Genomic DNA, 22,829 nt, shown 5'->3' on the forward strand with positions numbered 1-22,829 from the left:
TCTGGAAGAAGTATTCACCAAACGAAAGGGAACTAGTTTAACATTCACACATTGAGCTCTTTGACATGCATCAATGATGCTCCATTTTTAGCCAACAATTCCCACAGAACAGACCCATATCATAGAATCATAGACTTGGGAGACCAAGAGTCATCTATTTTCTGCAATGCAAGAATATCTTTGGGGCTTGATGGTTAAAGATGCAATTCTGCTAATGCAAAACGAGGATAACCCTTATCGTTAATTTGTCCTTATCCTTTTAGCTACTGCCCTGTTGTGATATCTGTTTTCTACTAGGCTTTTATAATGCTTTGTAAATAAACTTTTTAGCCGTCTGGAATGTTTGTTGTAGAACAAACAGGCAGGATACTAGCATAATAGTATATGTGACAGATTAAAATGGGAACGTTGAACCCTCGCTATCTTAGGACTGTGCAACCACAACCACTTGCAAACTGGCACAATGGAGCTGCATGCTATTGCTCTGAAAATCCAACACAATCTAATCAATTGTAGTTATGATTTGTTACAGGGATTCTACTTCACCCTTCAATTAAGATCCCAGAGATCTTGTCAAGAAGGAGACCATTCTTTTTAAACCTGCAGTCCTATACCCACTTACCTGCAAGTACGCCCCACTGAACTTAGTGGAGTCAAGATGTACAGAGTTGCACTGTTAAGGTATATCTTGAGTAGACCACAAAATGCTTGGAAACAAGGGACACCTGCACTGGGAAGTTGTTGGGGTTTTTTGGGGGGGGGGGTTCCCAAAGTTAAAACTATAATAACTCTGCTGTCTTTCATCAACTTTATCAGGGAATTTGGCTAGATTAGGAACAGAGAAAGCTGCCTTACCTTTAACTGCAATATTAGTCTTTCTAGCTCAGTATTGTCTACATCAGGCATCCCCAAACTGCGGCCCTCCAGATGTTTTGGCCTACAACTCCCATGATCCCTAGCTAACAGGACCAGTGGTTGGGGAAGATGGGAATTGTAGTCCAAAACATCTGGAGGGGCAAAGTTTGGGGATGCCTGGTCTACACTGAGTGGCAGTACATCCCCCCGGGGACTCTCTGCATGTAAGTAAGTGCTCTACTACTTCGCTGTAATATTTACAGCCGCAAGCTGGACAGATTCTCAGTACTACATGCCACTAGGACCAGCTCTCCTAGTTTCATGAAAAGCAGGATTTCCAGGCAGTGTGATGGTTTTGAAAGCGGGAGGGTTTGTAGGCTGCATTAGGGGAGAGGGAGAGGGAAAAAAACACCTGGCCATTCCCTAAACTCAGTGAAACTCTAGTGCACCCACCCCAAACAAAGCCACTCAACTCAACAGTAAAATCCCATTAAATTCAAGGGCTGCAAGCTCAATCCTAGCCTGCTGCTAGCCAGTGCAGACAATACTGAGCTCCAGGTGAAACTCGGAAAATTAGAATATCGTCGAAAAGTGCACTTATTTCAGCAATGCAACTTAAAAGGTGAAACCAATACAGTATATGAGATAGACGCAAGACATGCAAAGATATGCCAAAGCCTTTATTTGATATAATTGTAATTATTTGTTGTTAGGTGGGTTGATTATAAATGGAATGCAATTAATGAAATGTAATAGTGATGTTTATTTTTGTGTATTGTAACCATTTGTTTTATTACTGTGGAATTTCCAAAAGAAAGCATTTGTAAAAATTAAAATTAAAATAAAAAAGTAATTAAGTTGCATTACTGAAATAAATGCACTTTTCGATGATATTCTAATTTTCCTAGTTTCACATGTAGATGGACCTTTCTATCCATGCCCAGGTAAGTAGCAGGCGCCACTAATCACAATGGGATTTCCTGGCTCAGGGTTTGCGCTCTGCACTGGTGCTGCAGCAACGGATTGTTTCGGTGTTTAAACTGCCATTAGGGGAACCCGGCCCGAGAGAGGCGCCCGGGAACCGAACGCGGGGTTCCCGGAGACGCCCGCAACGAGCGCTCTAACCTCTGCGCCACCCGCGGAACACTGCGGTCTGGGGACACCTATGAAGGGGCGGGGTAAGCGCAGCCGCGCTTCCGTCGGGGGTTCCCACGGCAACACGCCGCCCCCGGCCACCCAGCGCGCGCCCCCGCCCGTCACTTATCACGGAGGGGAAGGGAGAGGGAAAGAGAATCGCCAAACGCATCCGAGGACTTTTGACCTCCTCGCGCCCACCGTCGCTTCTCTCTTCCCCCCCCTCAGGTTGAAAAGCTCTCCTCAACCGTTCCGGTTCGCTTTAACCCCCCCTCCCAATCGCTCCCCCACCCTCCCCTTCCCTCCCACCGCACCGCCACTTTAAACCCGGCTTCCTTAGGGCCGCTCCTCCTCTCCGCAGGACGCCCGTCGAGAACCGCACTGCCGCCACCGCCGTCATCAACGCCGCCAATATGGCCGCTCTGAGAGAGCGAGCGGGCTCGGCTCCCGAAGCCTTAAGGCCCTCCCTCAGCTCCTTTCTCCTTTCCGAGGCCGCGCCGCGCGCGGCTTCACGGGAGTTGTAGTGCCGCGGACCACCAGACGCGCCTGTAGTGCCCCGGGGCGGAACCGCGCCCCGGGACTACGTTTCCCAGGGACCCAAGGGACGCCTGACCGGAGGGGCCAATGGGAAGTCTCTGTCTTCCCTTTTCCCCGCCCCCCGCCTCCGCCCCCTCCCGAGCCACAGAAGGATGATGTAATTGCAAAGCGGCTGAAGGGCGGGGCGGTCCTTCTGCGCTGCAATTCATTGTGCCAGACCCAGATCGGTGTGCAGCCTCCTCCTCCCTCCTCTCCTCCCCCTGCTATTGCTGCTTCCAGCAACCAGGGCAGCAGCAGCAGCAGCAGCAGCAGTGACTGAATCCCAAGCAAAAGGGGGCGGGAGTGGGTGGCTTGGTTGGTTGGGGAGGAAGCGGCGCACACACACGACCTTCTACAGTTTGCATCCCAAGGGAACTGCTTCGCAAGCTTTGCCCCGCTCATGTCTAATTAAGTGACTTGGTTTCCAACCTGGCCTCTTGGCTTATGTTCTTTGTAAAGGGCAGGGAGCAGCCGTCCCCAACCAGGTGAGTTGCGCGATGCTTTATTATTTTATTTAAAGCATTATTCCCTCTTCTTCATATATATCAGCTTGCTAGTCTGTCTAAAATCGGAAACGTGTTGTGGATGTATGCATTGGCGGCGGCGTGGGGGGGGGCACGCTTTGTCTCCTGGTTCTCTCCCCTCCCTGCTGTTTGGATGCAACATCGCCCAAAGCAAAGTGATAATGATAATGAGCCGCCTCCTAACTCTGAAGATTATTGATGAGCCCCAGCAACAAAGCCTTGGAGTTGTCTGCAAACCCGGTGTTTCCCCATCTTCCTCCTCCTGTCTTTTTTTTCTTTTTGGGAAAGGAAAGGTTACATGTGCAGAATCCCTACAGAGACGGGCTTGCTTGCTGAATGCTTATAAGACTGTGTTTCTCTGCCTGCCTCTCTCCTCTTTCTTCCCATTTCCAGATGTTGGGGTGTGAGTGTCTGGGACAGTTGAAGCACCTAATTGTGGCATTGACTGAACATAGCCGGGTGTGTTCGTGTTTTGGGGGGCTGCGGTGGAGAGTCTTTGGCACGTTGAACAATTACTGGGTGCGAAAGAGATGATTTAATGCAAGCTTCGAAGACTTGAGTCAGCTCCTTACCCACCACTCTTTCTGCCTCCTTTTTTTGCAAGATCAGTAGAGGATATAAATGTGTGTTTGTGTGTGTGTGGTTAAATGTCAGAAATGTTTACTATGGGAAATGACTCTCGTCTTTTTTTAAAAAAATAAATAGATGTCATAAACAGTAGTCATAGGGGTAGGCGAGTGGTGTTTAAAATAGAGATAAAATAATAGCCCTCCAGGAACCTCACGCCCTGGGTACATTTACTCAGAAGTAAGCTCCAAAGAGTTTGGTGGGGCTTAGGCTGCAGTCCTAAGCACCCTTGGACTTAGTGGAATTTACTTCTGAGCAAAGTACATAGGATCACACTGTAATTTCCTATAGGGGGGGTGCACTCCTACTCTCACTTGGAAGTTTATCCTGTTGAATAAAATGGGACTTGCTTCCACCATGCGTATTTGAAAAGATTGGTCTGTAAGACATGCTTTTGCATGCATGTATGGTAAGGCTGAGATCCTAAGCGTGCTTACTAGGAAGGAAGTTTCATTCAGCTTGGTGGGACTTGTTTCTGAGGAAGTCTGCGTCCTATCCTGCTACATAGCCAATGTACAGTATGTTGCAATGAGTATTCCCACCTCCCTCCAAAAAATCCCACTCCATTCCCCACTCCTGTTTTTCCTTTTCTTTCTGATGGTTGCTAACAGGCTTGGAATCTCTCTCTCTGTGTGTTTTCAACTCTGTAAAAACTTTGGCCACATACTAACGAAAAATTCCAAATGACCATATGCAAGCCATAAATTGTCAGGGAAGCGGCTGTACTGGTCCAGTTTTATTCTCTTGGCAACCAGAATCAGTCACTCACTGTTCTTAATGCTGCCAAGATGCTCAGAGAGATGGAAGGCCCTGGGAATGTTGGGATAAATGCCTGATTGGTGAGGAGAAAAGCAAACATTGACACAGCAAGGACTTGGGCTGTTCTGCTCTTTCTCCTGGGATGACTGGCGTCTTAAAATAGTCTGAAAGATTCTTATTGGTCCTCTTCATTTTTTTCAGGAACCATCCTCAGTTTTTCAAAGGTGGGTCTTTGTAGCCTGAGCCTCTGAATGTCAACTTGGAAGTAAGCATCACTGAGTTCAGCAAGTTTGCATAACTTGCAGCTGTGTTTCAGATGCTTGGGCACCCTGATGAATAAGGTGCAGTCTTGTCAAAAGCCAAACAGTTGCAATACTTGCGTTTCTGATAAGGCTGAATTTTAGATGAAGGGTCATCATTGCTCTCTCCCCCACCCCCATATATTAATTGTGCGGACTGTGTGAGAATCTGCAAAACTAAATGTGACAGCTCTTTCTCTTCTTGTGGATTGAGAATCCAATGTGTGGGGAGGAGATTAGAAGAGGCAAGTCACCTTCCCCCACCCCCACCCCCAACATGAAGTTTTGTGTGGGTAAGGGAGAATGAGTTAGGTCTGCTCAGCCCAGCAGCTTAGCATATGACAAATCAGTGTCTTAGTCTCAGCCCCAATTCATTATAGGGATTGTGAGGGTCTATTATTCTAACTTGCAAGAACTCCTGACTGTATATTCTGTGCTACCACTGGCAGAAATATGCTGCGTTGCAGGCGGATAAATGCTCCATGCACTGGGAAGGAGCTTAAAAAACATTGCGTTCCCTGCACACAGTGTTGTTCCTTAGGGAAGGGCTTTTCTACAGCCTGCATGCAGGGAGAGTAGCAACTCTATCAGCCCCATCAACTGTTGTTCCAGTGCAATCCGAAGGGGTTTACAGTATTTCCAAATAAACTGCTTCGGATTGAGCCATCAGTGCATTTGAGATGTGCTGGCTGCAATGGGTTTATGCAGAACTGGCTCCAGTTTCCAGGGAGTTCTTGGCATAGTGCCCTCTGGTGGAACGCCTCATGTGTTCTCCCTCACCTGGAGTGCTTCTGTTATGTACATACTCGGAGTCGAGAGTGAATTTCAGCTTCCCTGGCAGGGGTGGGCAGCCATGGCAATTTGGGCTGCTGCTTTTGAATTCCCCCCAATGCTCCTGATGCAGCATCACTCCTGGGCAGTGTGGGAAATTAAAACGGCAGCTCCCCACATCCAGCTGCCCAGCTGGGATCAAAGGCATCCTGCTGGGGTGCTGGGGCCCTAGGAGCTGCCCAGTATGCCACATCTTGATACTGGCTCTGGAGCCCTTATCCTAACTTGAGCTCTCGCTACTTATTTGAGAGCAATCCTTTGGTTTATTTGGGATTATATGTTGCCAGAGTTTATGTTTCTTATGCAAACATATACTCTGGTGGCATAAAATCCCAAATAAACCAAAGGATTGCTACCAGATAAGGATAGCTCAGCATGAGACTTTTAATATCAGGGTTGTGGGTTTGAGCCTTACATTGGGTGAAAGATTCCTGCAGTGCAGGGGGTTGGACTAGATGACCCCCAGGGTCCCTTCCAATTCTGCAGTACTGTGGTTCTGTGGTTTAAGGGTATTCTGGACTGTGGTTGGAAGCAAGCTCGTTGACAAGCAGCAGGACTTTCTGTTCAGTGCCCCACCCCAATAGCTACTAGGTTTACAATGCTTTTGGGGAGGGTGTTATGGGATTTGGCTAAAGAGTCAGGCAGTGGGGCTTGTAGCTTTTATTAAGAGACCCCTCCCCCCATCGCCTATAATTAATGCAATTGATGAAAGCACTATGTGGAAGAACAGTGGGATCCCAAGTTAAATTCCACTGGTTTCAGCAGCTTGTCCAAGTAAAAGCATACAGAGGAGAAAAACTGGTGTGTGTGTGTGTGTGTGTGTGTGTGTGTGTGAGAGAGAGAGAGAGAGAGAGAGAGAGAGAGAGAGAGAGAGAGATCTGTCTTAAGTGGTTTGTGGATTATTGGCCTGGCGTCATTGTGTTGGTTCCTGTATAGAGTTCTTTCCCTGGAAGGGAACGGCTCGAATTGAATCCATATGGCCGCCTAGCTGCCTCTCCTCCGCCGCTACTGCATAGATTTGTTCCTGCGCTTCCCTTGTGTAACTGACACTGTTTTGTCCTCTGGCAAACTTTCATTGGAATCGCATTGCCCTGCGTGACATGAGTTCGGGATGAACAATGAACCCCCCTGTTCCTTGAGATCAACGCGTTTGTAAACACTGGCACAATGGCCACAAAAGCCGATATTGCAGCACATCCTATTTGATATCATTTTCTTTAATCTTGCGAGTGCAATTCCCTTCCCGAGGGATCGACATTCCTCAGCTCAACCGCCTTGCATTTATATTTTATCTGATCTCTTTTCCTTCCTTTCTTATTGTTGTCAAAGGAGAGCAACAATGCAGCGACAGCCCAGGTCCCTTCTGCTTGCCATAGATTTCTTTATTTCTTTTGTGCCTGGAATTGCTTCTTTTATTTTACCCTCCCCCACCCCTTTTTCTTGGCAAGTTGGGGGTAAAGAAATATGCAGTTTCCTGCGCTGGCTATAAAAGCAGAGGTTTTTCTAGGAGCCTTGGCCCAGAAGGACGAGCTTTGAAAGTTCAGCCTGATAAGTTTGTCTTGGGGGGCTTCCTTGGTGAACTAGTGATATGTGAGCTATGAGAAAACTATGCAAGGACTTTAGGAAAAAGGGCGTGTTGGAGTCTCCAATCCAAACATAGCACTTTTGGAGCATATGTTGTTCATATAGTTGTTAAAGTCATTTGTGTTACTGTGGGCTTGTTCATTGTTGTTGCTGTTTTTATTATTTTTTAAATGCCTTACTAACCATTGTTCCTAAGGTTTGGGATGGGTGGGTAACAATGCCATTATCCAAAATAAAAATTATAAAACAACAACAACTCTTTATAGTTTCAGTTCTGTGCACACTTAATTGGGGCAAATCACTTTTGGCCCCACCAAGTTCAATGTGATTTACCCCAAGTATAAGCATGCAAACTTAATTTTAATAATGGCGTGGTCACCCACCCACTGTGGCACTTTCCTAAGCTTTGCAGTCTAGTCCAATGCCTGTTTGTTCCAAACAGCCATCGGACTGGACTGCAAAGTTAAGGAAAGTGCTGTGTTGCTGTAGGTAGTGCTTTATTCCAAGTGGAAAATCCACCCACTTAGATTCTGTAGAAAAGAAGAGCCTGTGCAGAAATAAGCTTTTGCAAGTGCAGCTGCCGTGGAGATACTTCTGGATGCTCATTTGGGCCCCATTGAATGGCACTTTGGAGTGTAGATGTGCTTCTCCATCTGGGCCTGCTGTTTATTGCAAGCTCATAGCGCTTGGTCAGAGACATGGGATTGCTGGTGAGCTCCTTTATCTTAGGGCCATCTCAGTGATTTCAACTGGACAGCAGATTTGCAGAATGGGACCCTTTCCAAGCTGCTTCAGAAGTCAGTTGAGCTGACCCACTGGGATTCAAACTAGCATGCCCACCCTGACATCTCACGGACCAGACTCAGATAGTCTGATTCAGTTATTTGTGGATCGGCCTATTAGTCTTTTATTTCCTACCACTAAATAATTAGCATGGCAGTAATTCTTCTTTTTGGAGAGCCTTTAAAGCATTTGAGCAAAATGCAAAATATGTTATGAAGGACCGTGTGTGTGTGTGTGTGTGTGTGTGTGTGTGTGTGTGAGGGAGAGAGCCTTTGCATTTCCTAAAGCTAGAGAGAGCTATAACTACAGACCCTCCAAGTGTCCCTATTTTCCCGACAGTCCCGGATTTACAGAAGCTGTCTCAGTTTCTGGTTTGATTCCAAAAGGTCCCGCTTTTCCTTAGAACGTTCCTATTTTCATCAAAGAAATGTTGGAGAGTATGGTGTTAGACTAAGCTAAGGAGATAAGTAATTGTACATACAACCTTTAGAAGACATCTATATACAGTAGGAAAGTTTTTTTTTTAATGTTTAGTGCTTTATTTTGTTTTTATACGTGCTGGAAACTGCCCAGATTGGCTGGGGCAACCCAGTCAGATGGACGGGGTATGAATATTATTATTATTATGAAACAGGATGGCCCTATGTTCATCAAAGAAATGTTGGAGGGTGTGTAACTATAGCCAGCAAAAAATACATGCAAATCTTAGAGGAAGTACTGTATGTTTATAGTTTGCGTTTAAAAGATATCCCAGACACTGAGTTGCCTAGGCATCTAAACTTGTTATTTTTCTTCTTCCCTGCACAGCACTAGCATATTGATTTTTGGTCTTAAGACTGGGGAATAAAAGTGTGTTGTTGTTGTTGTTGTTGTTGTTTTAAAAAAATCTGTTCTTACCATCTTATGTGCAAAATAAGATGGCTAGCCCTGATTAAAAAGCAGCCAGGAGATCCAGGACTGAATTCACTTTCAGTGAAACTAGAATGTTTGTGACATAGAAGCTGTTTGGCCAGCCAGGTCTAGACCGGGGAGGCCCTTTTCCATACAGCTGCCTGCTGGATTGGTGAAACATAGGTAGCGATCAGACCATTAGTCCATCTAGATTGGTCCATCTAGATTAGTATTGTCTACAAACAGCCGGGTTATCTATTCTTAAATCCAAATATTCCAGCAGATTTGTAATGTTTCTAATGTTACTCTGAATCTGTCTGCCGGGGAGAAAGCCTGCTTGATCACTGTGGATAATCTTCTGGAGGATTTTTTTTTTTTTGTTCTTTCGGCTAAAATATACACGTATAATTTATAATCATTGTTCAAGAGCGATATAGGCCTAAAATTAGTTACTGCTTTCTGGTCTATTTCTTGTTTTGGGATCAGCGTAATAAAGCTTTCTTTCCATGACTCAGGCATTACACCTTCTTTGAAAATATTATTCATAATATTTTTAAGAGGTTTGGACAGGACATCCTCTAATTTTTTATAGTAAACTAGCTGGCCCTGCCACGCGTTGCTATGGCTCATCCGTGTGATTCCCCCCACCCTGTGCCGATCCATGATGTATCCCGCCCCCTCTTCCCCCCCCACCCACCGGCTTATCCCAGTGATTCCCCCCACCTTGTCCCGACCCATGACGTATCAAGCCCCCTCTTCCCGCCACCCCCCCGGCTCATCCCTGTGACTGGTCCCACTGTGTCCTGACCTATCCCGTCCCCTCCTGTTGAGTGCTGTTGAGAGGGAAGGTTTTATAGGTGCAGTACCAGTGTATCCGCCACTAGAGGGCACTGTTTTGCAACCTGGTTCTTTTCCCAGCATGCATTTTCGTCTGAGTGGTGTGTTTTGAAACACAGGGTTTTGGGGTTTTTACCTGGCACAAGTCTTAGTAAACTTTTCTATAGCCTTCGGACATTCGCATATGATGTTGTGTCAAAATTTCACCTCAATCGGCCAAGCGGTTTTGTTAAACATTGGAGATGAAGGAACCTACCCAGTTTACATTTTTATATATAGATAGCCGGGAGGCCGTCCGGTCCTGGTGTCTTTTCTGGCTTAGCTTCTTTAATTGCTTTTTGGATTTAAAAAGCTGTAATGGGTGCATTCAAGATTTCTCTTTGTTCATTAGAGAGTTTTAGTAAATTATTTTGATCTAAATATTCTTTTACTTCTTCAGTTGTTTCTCTTCCCTCTTTGTAGAGTTCTCTATAAAATTCTGCAAATCTGTTTTCGATTTCCTTGGGGTTACTTATTATTTTATCATCAATTTTAATTTTATTGATTATCCCAGGCATCCCCAAACTGCGGCACTCCAGATGTTTTGGCCTACAACTCCCATGATCCCTAACTAACAGGACCAGTGGTTGGGGAAGATGGGAATTGTAGTCCAAAACATCTGGAGGGCCGAAGTTTGGGGATGCCTGGATTATCCTTTAACACTCTTTTTTCTTTAACTGCCACGCCCCTGGCTTGTTAGCAGACTCGAAAGTTTCTAAGGCTTGCTTCATAATCTGAGATGATTGTTGGGTGGGATGGAAGCTGTATGTTGATCTATATCATAGAATCATAGAGTTGGGACAGATCTAGTCCAGCCCCCTGCAATGCAGGAATATGCAGTTGTCCCATACAGGGATTGAACTTGCAACCTTGGCATTATCAGCATCATGCTCTTACCAACTGATCTATTCAGGCTGATATAACCCCCAGCATGTGAAGCCAGAGATTCTAGCCCTGTAGGTTTCTGTACCTGACTAACACATCAACTACTCACACTGCAAGCAAATTAACAGACAAGCAGTTTGGAAATAAATGTGGGAATTAGCAGCACCCTGGAGGATTCGGCGGTGGCCTTTTCTTGATGAATAAGGAGTCTTCTTTGTTGTGCTGCCTCCTTTTAGTGCAATGATTTAAATGGTGAAACGATCCCTTTGCAGTAACTGTACCTTGTTGACAATCCTATGTAATTTTAACTGAAACGGGTTGCCGACTGCCTGTTTTGTTCAAGTGGCGTAACGGGAAAGTTAAGCTATATGTAAGGTCTAATTTTGTCACTCACTGCCAGCACTGGGTTGTAGGCTGCAGCAGCAGGAACTAACACGAGCACCTGCTGGATTTTGGGGGTAAGGGGGGCTGGCATAGGAGCTGTTGGCCTGAGGTTCATGCAGAACATTCATGGTTTGGGGTCTAAGCTGCAGTGTCCTGAAGTGAGCAGGAGGCAGCTGCATGGAAATGGTCAGCCAGACAGGCATGGCTTAAAATAGGCCATTGGCGCAGGCAACCCTGCAGCCGTGACCTGGGAGTATTTATGGCTCAGCTAGGTTAGGGAAGGCCGTAGGCTGTCTGGTGAGGACCTGAGCAGGATAGTTCCACTTAATAAGAGGAAGGGAAAGACTTGAGGGCATCCTGAGCAAGTTTGCAGATGACACCAAATTGGGAGGGGTGGCTAATACCCCAGAGGACAGGATCACACTTCAAAATGACCTTAACAGATTAGACAACTGGGCCAAAGCAAACAAGATGAATTTTAACAAGGAGAAATGTAAGGTACTACACTTGGGCAAAAAAAATGAAAGGCACAAATACAGGATGGGTGACACCTGGCTTGAGAGCAGTACATGTGAAAAGGATCTAGGAGTCTTGGTAGACCACAAACTTGACATGAGTCAGCAGTGTGATGCAGCAGCTAAAAAAGCCAATGCAATTCTGGGCTGCATCAATAGGAGTATAGCATCTAGATCAAGGGAAGTAATAGTACCACTGTATTCTGCTCTGGTCAGACCTCACCTGGAGTACTGTGTCCAGTTCTGGGCACCACAGTTCAAGAAGGATACTGACAAGCTGGAACGTGTCCAGAAGAGGGCAACCAAAATGGTCAAAGGCCTGGAAACGATGCCTTATGAGGAACGGCTTAGGGAGCTGGGTATGTTTAGCCTGGAGAAGAGAAGGTTAAGGGGTGATATGATAGCCATGTTCAAATATATCAAAGGATGTCATATAGAGGAGGGAGAAAGGTTGTTTTCTGCTGCTCCAGAGAAGCGGACACAGAGCAATGGATTCAAACTGCAAGAAAGAAGATTCCACCTAAACATTAGAAAGAACTTCCTGACAGTAAGAGCTGTTCGGCAGTGGAATTTGCTACCAAGGAGTGTGGTGGAGTCTCCTTCTTTGGAGGTCTTTAAGCAGAGGCTTGACAGGCATATGTCAAGAATGCTTTGATGGTGTTTCCTGCTTGGCAGGGGGTTGGACTGGATGGCCCTTGTGGTCTCTTCCAACTCTACGATTCTATGATTCTAAGCAGTGTACAGTGGTACCTCGGGTTACAGACGCCTCAAGTTACAGACCCTTCAGGTTACAGACTCCACTAACCCAGAAATAGTACCTTGGGTTAAGAACTTTGCTTCAGGATGAGAACAGAAATCATGCAGCAGTGGGAGGCCCCATTAGCTAAGGTGGTATCTCAGGTTAAGAACAGTTTCAGGTTAAGAACGGACCTCCAGAATGAATTAAGGTTACCAGTGTACATATAAACTGTAGAAATAGCATAAAATCATTAAAAACGCCAGGAGAATATTGGCCAATTTTCCGAAAAATTGGAAATGCAGAGGTACAGAATCCAGGGGATCAGGGAAGTCCGAGCACAGTCCTGTTTTCAAGAGGAGATAAGTAGTCTTCAAGAACTTGCTGTAAGGAATGCCAAAATGCAGTCTATACACAACCTGTTTCAAATCCTATTGCTAGTTGTAAGGGTCGTATTGATCTCCAGGCTCGAGTAGTTTAAAGTGTGTGCAATCTGTCCTTGATATACCCGCCTAAACATTTCACCCTCCAGAGGTTGTCGAGCATGGCCGATGGCTTGGGATGATGGGAGTCCAGCAACATCTGGAGGACCAAAGCTTCCCCACACATGTCCTAAAAGGACCTGGGGCTTTAGAGGTCAGCACCAGCTTTGGCTGCCAGTTTGTTTCTGAAGATGGCAATCTGAAGATTGCTTCTACGCGGCAGACACCGTTTGAGCTGATTGCACTTGGTGAACTGTGTTTAAAGGCACTTCCAAGTGAAGCACCATAATTGGATGTAGCAAGTTTGTGAGTCACTGATGGAATTTGCCTCAGATGGGAGAGAAATGGTGTGTGTGTGTGAGGAAGTGGGTGATGTGTATGGTGGGGTATTGGTTGGGCAAAGGCGTAGGTGGGGCCAGCGAGCGGAGCCCTTAGTGTGGGGCATGCGTGTAAAATCTTGGTGCAGTGGTTAACCACTGCTTCTTTCAAGGGGCCTTTAAATATGATGCACTTTTATGATTAGTTGTGTTCAGTGCTTTAGGATATCATCTGAAGCAGAGAACAAAGGACAAAATACTTGCAGATCGCCATATTTTTTGCATTAGCTTAGGAAAGGGTGGCCTGAGTTCATTTTCCCCCTCTCATCCTTCTCAACTGTTCATGAAATTTCATCCTGAAGTAAATAAGCTGTTCAGTTAGTGGCGCAACTGCGTTGACACGAACTGAACACTTTAGTTTTATTTGTAGCAACGCTTCCAGTTCTAATAGCTGATCTTTTTGCCTTAACACTTTCTTTAGACATAATTTCTCCCTAACAAGCTTGGGGTTATTAACCAACTGAGCTATCCCTGGTCATTCAAAACAGGAAGAGTCTTTCTGGTAGTTCTCCCATCCTGTGGGTTAGGGGTAGGGAACCTGCAACCCATGGGCAATAATGGAGCAACCCATGGAGCAACAATGCAAAAATGCCTCATCGTCTATGCGGAATCATTTTAGGTATTTGGAGGTAGCGATCTCGCATCTCCTTAATCTTCTCTTCTCCATGCTAAATACACTATTTCAGCTGTGTTTTGTAGGTCTTGGTTGGCAGATCCCTTACCATTCTGGTATCCCTCCTTTGAACACACTCCAGTTTGTCAATCTCCTTCTTAAAATGTGGCACCTAGAACTAGACACAGTACCCAGAGTGTCTCAGGAACTGTAGTTTGTGAAATGGCCTGTGGCGTGCTGTTTGGTGTCCTAGGGCTCACTGACGCCAGTGTTTGAAATTAGCCAGTGTTTGAAATTAGCCATGCGCCAGGTGCATTTTGCACCCTGGCTATCGCCCACTTGCAGCCAAGTGAAGATGCCCGGGCACCAGGGTGGTGCCTGACATCTCCACCATCTGGAGATGCATGCCTGGGGATCACTGGATCTTGACTGGTTTCACAGACTAACACCACATCCTGTAGAATTCTATCAGTTATATTTTACCTGCACAATCGGAATGAATTTCAGGAACCAGAAAGCTTTTTCTGTACATTCTGAGCAGGAGCGGTCACCATTAAGAAAAAGAGGCTGGAATAGGCCAATATATATGTGGACTGTCCCTGTATCAAGTGCCATTTCTTTTTAAAGTTCCCTAAGTTCTTAACCTGGCTCATGGTTGTCATCTGAACTAGCCAACTGTTTTTAATTGAAGCAAAATAGAAAAAAATTCCTTCAGTAGCACCTTAAAGACCAACTAAGTTTTTATTTTGGTATGAGCTTTCGTGTGCATGCACAGTTCAGAAATGTGCATGCACACAAAAGCTCATACCAAAATAAAAAAACTTAGTTGGTCTTTAAGGTGCTACTGAAGGAATTTTTTTCTATTTTGCTTCGACTCAGACCAACACGGCTACCTACCTGTAACTGTTTTTAATTGGTAATTACAGTCGGTCCATCACTGCAGTTAAGTCTGCAACAAGGAAATGCATGTATTGGGTCCTCCTGATGGCATTTGAGATTGAATCCTTTTTCCTCTCCTTCCGCCATGCTGTTCCTGTGGCCTCCCTGCTGCTTCTTCTTTTTAAATAATCTTTTAAAAGAACCCAAACTTTTTGTGCTGCTTGCAGTCAGCAATTGCGACCATGCTTCAGCAGAGCAAATCTGTTGAGTAAGGCTGTGCCGTTTATACATGGTTACCCCCGCTGTGCTTTTTCAAACAGAACAGGTGAGGGAGGTCACACTTTTAACAGTTGTGGTTCCTTGTCATGAATTGCTTGAGTGCCCTGTGAAACCTTTTTTTTTTGACAGCAGAACCAGGAGGCTTATGTGGTCGGCCTAACTGCACCTCTGTTACATACAGCAGAGCTGCAGCTGGGCACTTTTATCAAGTGGAAGACCTGCTTTTGTTTACTTTTTGTTTTTGGCACATCCACTATCTGTCAGTGAAAACTGGCTCCAAGTTATGGTACATGAGCTTGCCTATTACTTACAGGCCAGGAAATAGCAGACATGCCCCCAGGGAGCCGTCTCGCACCCATCAGACCCAATCCATTTCCTAATGAACCAGCCATCTGATAAGTGTCCATCTAAATGGATGTCATTAAGAAACTTCCCTCTCCTGATGGAACCATTTGCCTTGAATCATTAACAACTCTTACCATCCCCATTGGCTGGGTCCAGATCAGCTGGTGATGTGGAAACCCCAGTTAAGAAGCAAAGGAAGCCAGATTGACCCAAAAGAAAAATGACACCCACCCACCCATATTATTGCAATACTTTTCTTTGATCAGCTGAATTGTCACAAAATTATGTGCAAGCTTTTGAGTTCTCCAGAACTCTTCGTCAGGCTAGGCCAGTGGTTCCCAACAGGTGGTCCAGGGACCCCCAGGGGTCCGCAAGCTATGCCAGAGGGGTCCGCAAGATGCTATTAGAATAATATATATATTAAATATATTTCGTATGATAACAGATTTTTTGTTTTGGCCGCTTCCTGCATGAGCAGAGTCTAGCGCAAAACTAGAATTAGATACAGGCAGTAGTTCTGCTGTATGCCGTTAGGTGGCGCTTTACAAACACTACTGTTTTGCAAAGAGGCAGCGCGCGCATTCTACTAACGCTCACCTCCCCAAGATGCTTTGCGCGCGTCGGCTTCATTTGTGCGCTACTGCGCAGGTACCCTGTCTTCTCCATTCCCCTCCCTCCTCCATGGCGCGTGCTGCCTCTTTGCAAAACAGTAGTGTTTGTAAACAAAGCGTTGTTTTTCGCAGAAGCTACAGTTCGCGTAGTTAAAAATGGACCGTTGGTTAAAAAGTGGTTCATCTCATTAAGAACTGAAAATTAAAAGTAACTGTATACTGATGGAGTACTCTGTTGTAACTGTAAAAAACGTATGCATATAAAAAATAAAAAGACTCTTAATTTGGCTCTCACTTTTTAATTTTAGGATTAGGAATTAATGGGGGTCCTTGTCACAATAGCGGCTCGATGAGGGGTCCTCGAGAAAATTTTGTTGGGAACCCCTGGGCTAGGCAGTAAACAAAAGGGGAAAGGCAAGGGAAGAGAAGTTTGTTAGTGCTTGTATGCCTATCATATTTACGCGATGGCACAAGTGACTACCTGCCAGACTAGCTGGTATGTACTGTATCATATTTGCATGGCGCAATAGATATCTATCCTCTCCCCTCTTTTCTTGTTGAAGAGTTCTGGAGAACTCAAAAGCTTGTGCATGATTTAGTGACCTTTTAATTAGCCAAACAACAGTATTGCGCTGATATACCGGTAAATGCTTAAACCCCAGTTAGTAATGCCTGAGGGCAGAGTCAGAAATCGGTTAGCCTAAGAAGATGTTGTCCACCATGATCCAGGTTTAAATAAGTGCATGATGATATAAAGATTTTTAATATAAAAAAAATCTAGTCACTTCTATAGAGCGTGTACAGCTACAATCAATGCAGAGCCAGTATAGAGCTAGATGGACCAGCGGTTTGAGACAGCTTTGTATTCTCAAAATCCGAAGACGTCTGGCTACAATTAGCTGGCAGGCTAAGTTTAGGGTGCTGGTTTTGGCATATAAAGCCCTATGTTTGGGACCAGGATACCTGAAAAACCATCTTGTACATCCCATTGATCACTGCACCCTGCAGGTGAGGGCTTCCTTCAGGTATGCCATCTTACCAAGAGGACCTTTAGTGTTGTGATACCCTCCCTTTGAAATTCTGCTCCCCTTGAATATTAGCCAGGTGCCGTCTCTGTTGCCTTCCTCTTTACCACAAGCCTTTTTGGCCGAGATCTATCCCAGTCTGCAGCTGCCTTGGAATTGTTTTTGGAAGTTTTATTTAAACGGTCTTTAATAATTGAATTTATACCGTGCCCTTCCCCCCAGAGGAGTCCAGGGCAGCGTTTGTGTGTTTGCCTTCCTGGACCCCTTTTTGGGAGGGAAGGTGGGATATAAAATACAGTGAGTAAGTTAAGTACAGTAGGTAGTTTCGCCAGGCAACCGGTGTGTGTGTGTGTGTGTGTGTGTGTGTGTGTGTGTGTGTGTGTGTGTGTCAGAAATAATTGGGATTCCACATGTGTCTCATCCTGCTGGGGAGACTCAGCCAGATGGGTGGGGTACAAATAATAAATTATTATCATTATTATTATTTCTTCTCTCCCCCTAAATCCATCCTGCCAATGGAAATTGACAGCTCTCAGTTTTGATGCGCGAAGCAGCCATCTGGGAAAGGCCGGGCGTGCGCAGGGCTGCCTGGTTCTGGCGGGGGCCGGAGAAGCAGCTCTCCGGCCGGATCTTTGATTCTCTGTTCTCCGGGGTTGCAATTTAGCTGCTGCAGGAGCCGTCACGTGGTCCCAGCTCCGTGGAATGTATCGGTGGGCCGGTCTCCTGCCCCTTGAGCGGCAGGCGAAAGATGGGGAGCGGAGAGTAATTGTGTTTGCAGCACAAAGAGGGAAATCAAGAAATGGGCCGAGGAGCAGAGAGGACGTGGGAGAAAAGCTAACTAACAGCAAGCTGCACCCAGCTCCAGGGCTTTGTTTTGTGGGGTGGGGGTGGCGGGCTGTATTTATTTAAGAAATTTATATGCTACTCATTGTTCAAGAGGCCGCAAAAGGCAGTTTGCAGCATGGTGATCTAGTAAAACATGAGCTGCTTTGGGAGGAGAGGCAGGATATAAATTCAGTTAATAATGGGAATGATAAACACTGCACGCGTTCATAGGGTTGCGTTAAACGTAAATTCAACTCAAAAGTAGACCCGCTGAAATAAAAGGATGTGAGTTAGTCCTGCGGATTCATTTCGACAGCTATCCTGTGAGTGGAGCTGACGTTGGAGACCGCTCTCCATAGCTCAAATACAACCCAAACGTTTAAAACACTTTTCATAAATACAGTTTGTAACAATGTGCAACACATAATAAGCACTTTTGGCAAGAGGTTGGGAAACGTTTGCCCCCTGATTTTCTACTGTCAAGATTGTTACTAGTATATTTATATCCTGCTTTTTCCCCAGACGGAGGGGGCTTTAGCTGGGGCGGGGCAGGTTCTGTGGGACGTGTCTTTTATTTGTATAGATATAGGTTCTTAGGTTTTATTTTTTGTCTTTATTGCAGTTGGCATTAGTGTTGACAGTTGTGTTTGCAAAGTCACTTTAGGTCACTTTATTGTGAGCGGTACCTCCGAAGGGGAGGCCAACAAATTCTAAAAAGAAATATTCTCCCTCATGTGCTGCGTACCTTGGGAAGCGTAACTCTGGTTTCTAGTAGAAGGGATAGGATCTTGCAGCCTGGTGTGGGGGTTTATTTTTATTTTATCTTTTTTTTTAAAAAAAAGAAAAATTGGTTTTCCATTCACATGCTTCCAGCACTGTGGGTTTCTTGTCAGCCTCTTCTGATTATTCAGCAATATTGTCCCATTACGGCTTTGAAACCTCATTTCAGCACAATCTTTTCAGCCTCGGGGTTTTCACATGCCATGAAAGCACAAGACAGTTTATTACATGTTTCTCTGCATCTGGGGAAGGTGCCCCCCCCCTCCAACGCCTTTTCTTTCCAGGACAGGCTGTAGCTATTGAATTTCAAGCAGTCCTGCATGAAGTCAAACTGATCCAGGAGGAAGAAGAGAAGTGTGTGTGTGTGTGTGAGTGACTATTTAGGAAGGAAAGGTTTTAGAGCCTTGAGGATCACCCTTCAGCATGAAGCCAGATTTTATTCGTTTATTGATGTCTTATCCCTCTCTGCCAGGCATTTATGGGGTGTTAGTGGAGGGGCAGTACATTGGCTCCCAGTACGTTTCCGAGCACAGTTCAAAGTGTTGGTGCTGACCTTTAAAGCCCTAAACGGCCTCGGTCCAGTATACCTAAAGGAGCGTCTCCACCCCCATCGTTCTGCCCGGACACTGAGGTCCAGCACCGAGGGCCTTCTGGCGGTTCCCTCATTGCGAGAAGCCAAGTTGCAGGGAACTAGGCAGAGGGCCTTCTCGGTGGTGGCGCCTGCCCTGTGGAACGCCCTCCCATCAGATGTCAAAGAGAAAAACAGCTACCAGATTTTTAGAAGACATCTGAAGGCAGCCCTGTTTAGGGAGGCTTTTAATGTTTAAGAAATTAGTGTATTTTAATGTTTCTGTTGGAAGCCGCCCAGAGTGGCTGGGGAAACCCGGCCAGATGGGTGGGGTATAAATAATAAATTATTATTATTATTATTAGGGACACATCGTGCTCCTTCTGCGGTAGTTTGCTAGGTGCCCGCTCTGCACACAGCTCTCTCTTGTGGCTCCTGGAAGCTGTCAGCATGTGACAGCGGCCGTACCCCAGGAACAGCTTCTAAAAAAGGTAAAGGACCCCTGAGCGTAAGGTCCAGTCGCGAACGACTCTGGGGTTGCGCCGCTCATCTTGCTTTACTGGCCGAGGGAGCCGACGTTTGTCCACAGTTTTTCCGGGTCATGTGGCCAGCATGTCTAAGCCACTTCTGGTGAAACCAGAGCAGCGCACGGAAATGCCGTTTACCTTCCTGCCGGAGTGGTACCTGTTTATCTACTTGCACTTTGACGTGCTTTCAAACTGCTAGGTTGGCAGGAGCTGGGACCAAGCAACGGGAGCTCACCCTGTCGCGGGGATTCGAACCGCCGACCTTCTGATTGGCAAGCCCTAGGCTCAACGGTTTAGACCACAGCTAAACCAGGTGTGGGTAGCCGAAGGGTCTCAAAGCCTCAGTGAGTTAGGGGCTTCCCTTGCTTGTGAAGACAGGCTCCGGTGGATTGAGCAGATGAGATCAGTAGTGGGTCCAGTTGGTCAATAAGACAGTTTCTGCACATGCTGTAGAAGGAAGTGGGGGGGGGCAGATGCAGCTCGTCCACCTGGCAAGGGAGCCCATCTAAGAGAAGGGAAACTCTGACCTCCGCTGCCTTGCACCGCATTTGTGGGGTAGAAGTAAAGGCCAAAGGGGTAGAAGTAAAGGCCAAAGAGTAAACCCTACACAAATGCGGTGCAGTCCCTAAGATGGTTGGATGGTGTCTTGTACGCCTCCTTCCAGCAACTCCTGCAGCCAAGCTGGTGGCAAACGTCTTGCTCTGCTTTCCTTTGGACCAAGGTCGAGAGGGAGGTCTTGTCGTCTGGGCAGCCCAGGACCTGCCTAGACTTGCACCATACACACTGCCCAGGCTTGTGCAGCACGGAGGTCACTTCGATGCTGCTAATACAGTACAGCATTCACCCCCAGGCATACTCTGTTGTCTCTTGAGACAGATACCAAGAGTCCCTCTCTGCCTCCTCTCAGGGCAGTGCTCCTGGGTCTCTTGAGGTCTAGCTCCAGGTTTGCAGAACCCCCTTGCTAAAGTGTCCGCTAGTGGGCTGCTTGACCTTTGCCTCACCTGGCAGCAGCAGGCCTCTGTTTAAATTTCCCATTGTGCCCTAAGCTCAGCTGATTTCAAACCGTGTGCCGTTGTGAAGTCAGGCCATTGACAGGTTGGTTGGCAGCCCTGCCTGCCTCTCAGATTTTGCCAGCTGAGGTGATGGGCGTGAGGAGGGGGAAGGTAAGCATCTGGCCAGCAGGCAGGATTCAAATTCCCACAATGCCCCAGAGCAACGCTATGCCCGTGGCATTGTGGGAAATCAAAATGGCCGTGTGCTGCTGCTGCTGCCATCGGTTAAGCTGAAGGCAGGCATCGGTGCCAGTGCACCCTACAGGTTGCAGGAGGGTGCAAGGGACTGATATCAAGCACAGCTGGTTGGCTGGAGTGCTGCACAGGAGCGCTGCAACATTTTGTTGTAGGCCCTACTTGTCACTACAGCTGTCGGGAACAGTGACCAGCAGCTTGGCTGAAAACAAAATGCTGGTTTAGGTGGACTGTGTATCTGAACCAGCAAAGCAGGCTCTCTCACCCAGATCCTTAAACCCACAAAACCATTTTTTCCCCCATAACCGAAGAGAGATTGTGGTATGTATCTCCAAGGCGGTGCCTGTTTTTTTTTCTTTCTTTTTATCAGAAGGACTGCTTCCAAGTCCCTTAAAACTTATGGTCTGTAGCAGAACTGGGAATAGACGTTGATGCCAGCCTTGATTTCCGCTTCCTAGAGCAGCGTGTGAGCCATGAAATACTGCACGTTCCCTGTGTGCCAGAATGCAGTTGCATCAACACCTGTGCCTTTAATAGAGCTCTGCGGAGAAAAATTCCCCACGGGGGTTGTCCTGCTTGAGAAGGCTTGCTTGCTCTGCGCTGGGCAGAGGCATAAATTAAGCTCCGCCATGCATCCTAATTAAAGGGCCCAAGTCGGCTCCTTTTGAAGCCAGCGACATTATCAGACCAAGGACACCCTGCTAACACCTGCCACCCCCACCCCCCCAATTGCTGCCTATAAAATGCAACTCTCACCTACAGGATTGGTAATGTGCTGGGTTTTGTCATCAATGTTCTCATTCTTTCTTCCTCGTTTTTGTATCTGTTTACATTGCAAGTCTGCATGAAGGAAGTTCGGCTTTAAAATGAAAATACTGTACAGCCATTTATTTCAATTCAAAGGAAGTGACCACAAATCCCTTCCTTCACTCATTCACCCCAGGCAAGCCTCACTCCCTTCTCATTTGTCTGCTGTCTGGGGATAAAACTGACCTTCCTCGCAGGGCTGTTGTGAAAGATTGATGGGCGCGTTAAAAAGTAGGTAGTGGGGTTATCTAGGGGGCGTGGGGGGCACACATGCAATCATCACTTCTAACATCCCTGCCCTGCATGCAAACTCCCAACCTTCTTGGCCCGAAAGGGTCTTCTAAGAATGTTCATCTGAGTGCACTTAGAAGCCCCTTTCTGACCTTCGTGATTCCATATGCCGATATCTTCTGTGAGAGTAATGTGTGCCTGACTCCACTGCTGTCTTCACACATTCATTTTGAGCATGTATGTGCATGTAGAGGGCTTTGCTTTTCTGCATATCTGCTCCCAATTAAGCCTCCTTTCCAGCTCTTGGCTGGGAGGTCCTGTTGAGCAAGAATGCCTGGAGGGAAATTCTAAGCACTTTGGGCTGGATGCACTTATAAGCCTCTCCGTACCCGAGCACCCCTGTCATGCTGGGTTCCCGATGGTGGGGAACGTCCAGACTTTTCTGCTCAATCTGGGGAGGTTGGTAGTGCAGGGGGCAGGCTGGCATGTGTGTGGGGACATGTGGGGTAGAGCTGATGTGTGGGGTCCTACAACACATGATTTGGCATACCACCATAGCTCTGTTCCTGAGCAGAGCCTTGCCACAGTACCACCTGTTATCTTGAAGCCGATGCTGGAGAACATGGATTCGGCATTTAAGTTGAAACATGACTGCATTTGCTCGCACGCTTCCATAGCTACTCTTGCCTCTCCCGTTCCTCTCTGCTCTTTGTTGTTTTCCCCTAAGTGCTGATTGTAAACTCCTTGAGGGCAGACAGCTTTTTGTATGCACGCAAAACTTTGCCAACAACCCAGAATGCTTTGCACATTGACTGCGAGTGAGATTTGTATGTCAGTAGTTCTTGTCCACAAAGATGCAGATGTTTTCCTGCTTTGGCCTTGCTCGCTAACAAGGAACATCTGCACAGCTTGTGGCCCACCAAGCGAGACAAGGCCACCACCCACAAATGGTGACCCAGAGGCTGTTTTTCCTG

The 22,829-nt window shown here is 46.5% G+C and overlaps 1 protein-coding gene across 3 annotated transcripts in view; it reads left to right on the forward strand.

Moving 5' to 3' along the window:
* The first annotated feature begins 2,215 nt into the window (after positions 1–2,215).
* Positions 2,216–22,829, forward strand: part of RAB30 (RAB30, member RAS oncogene family) — a 39,007-nt gene continuing 18,393 nt past the window's right edge. The window contains exons 1-2 of one of the 3 annotated variants that reach the window (XM_060273908.2): positions 2,884–3,050; positions 4,677–4,699. The gene's annotated coding sequence lies outside the window, so the exon portion shown is untranslated. The other 2 variants (XM_035115332.3, XM_088668425.1) reach the window with 2 other exon arrangements.

This window comes from Zootoca vivipara, chromosome 4, assembly GCF_965207765.1.
Source record: "Zootoca vivipara chromosome 4, rZooViv2.hap1.1, whole genome shotgun sequence".
In the NCBI taxonomy this organism is placed as follows: Eukaryota; Metazoa; Chordata; class Lepidosauria; order Squamata; family Lacertidae; genus Zootoca; species Zootoca vivipara.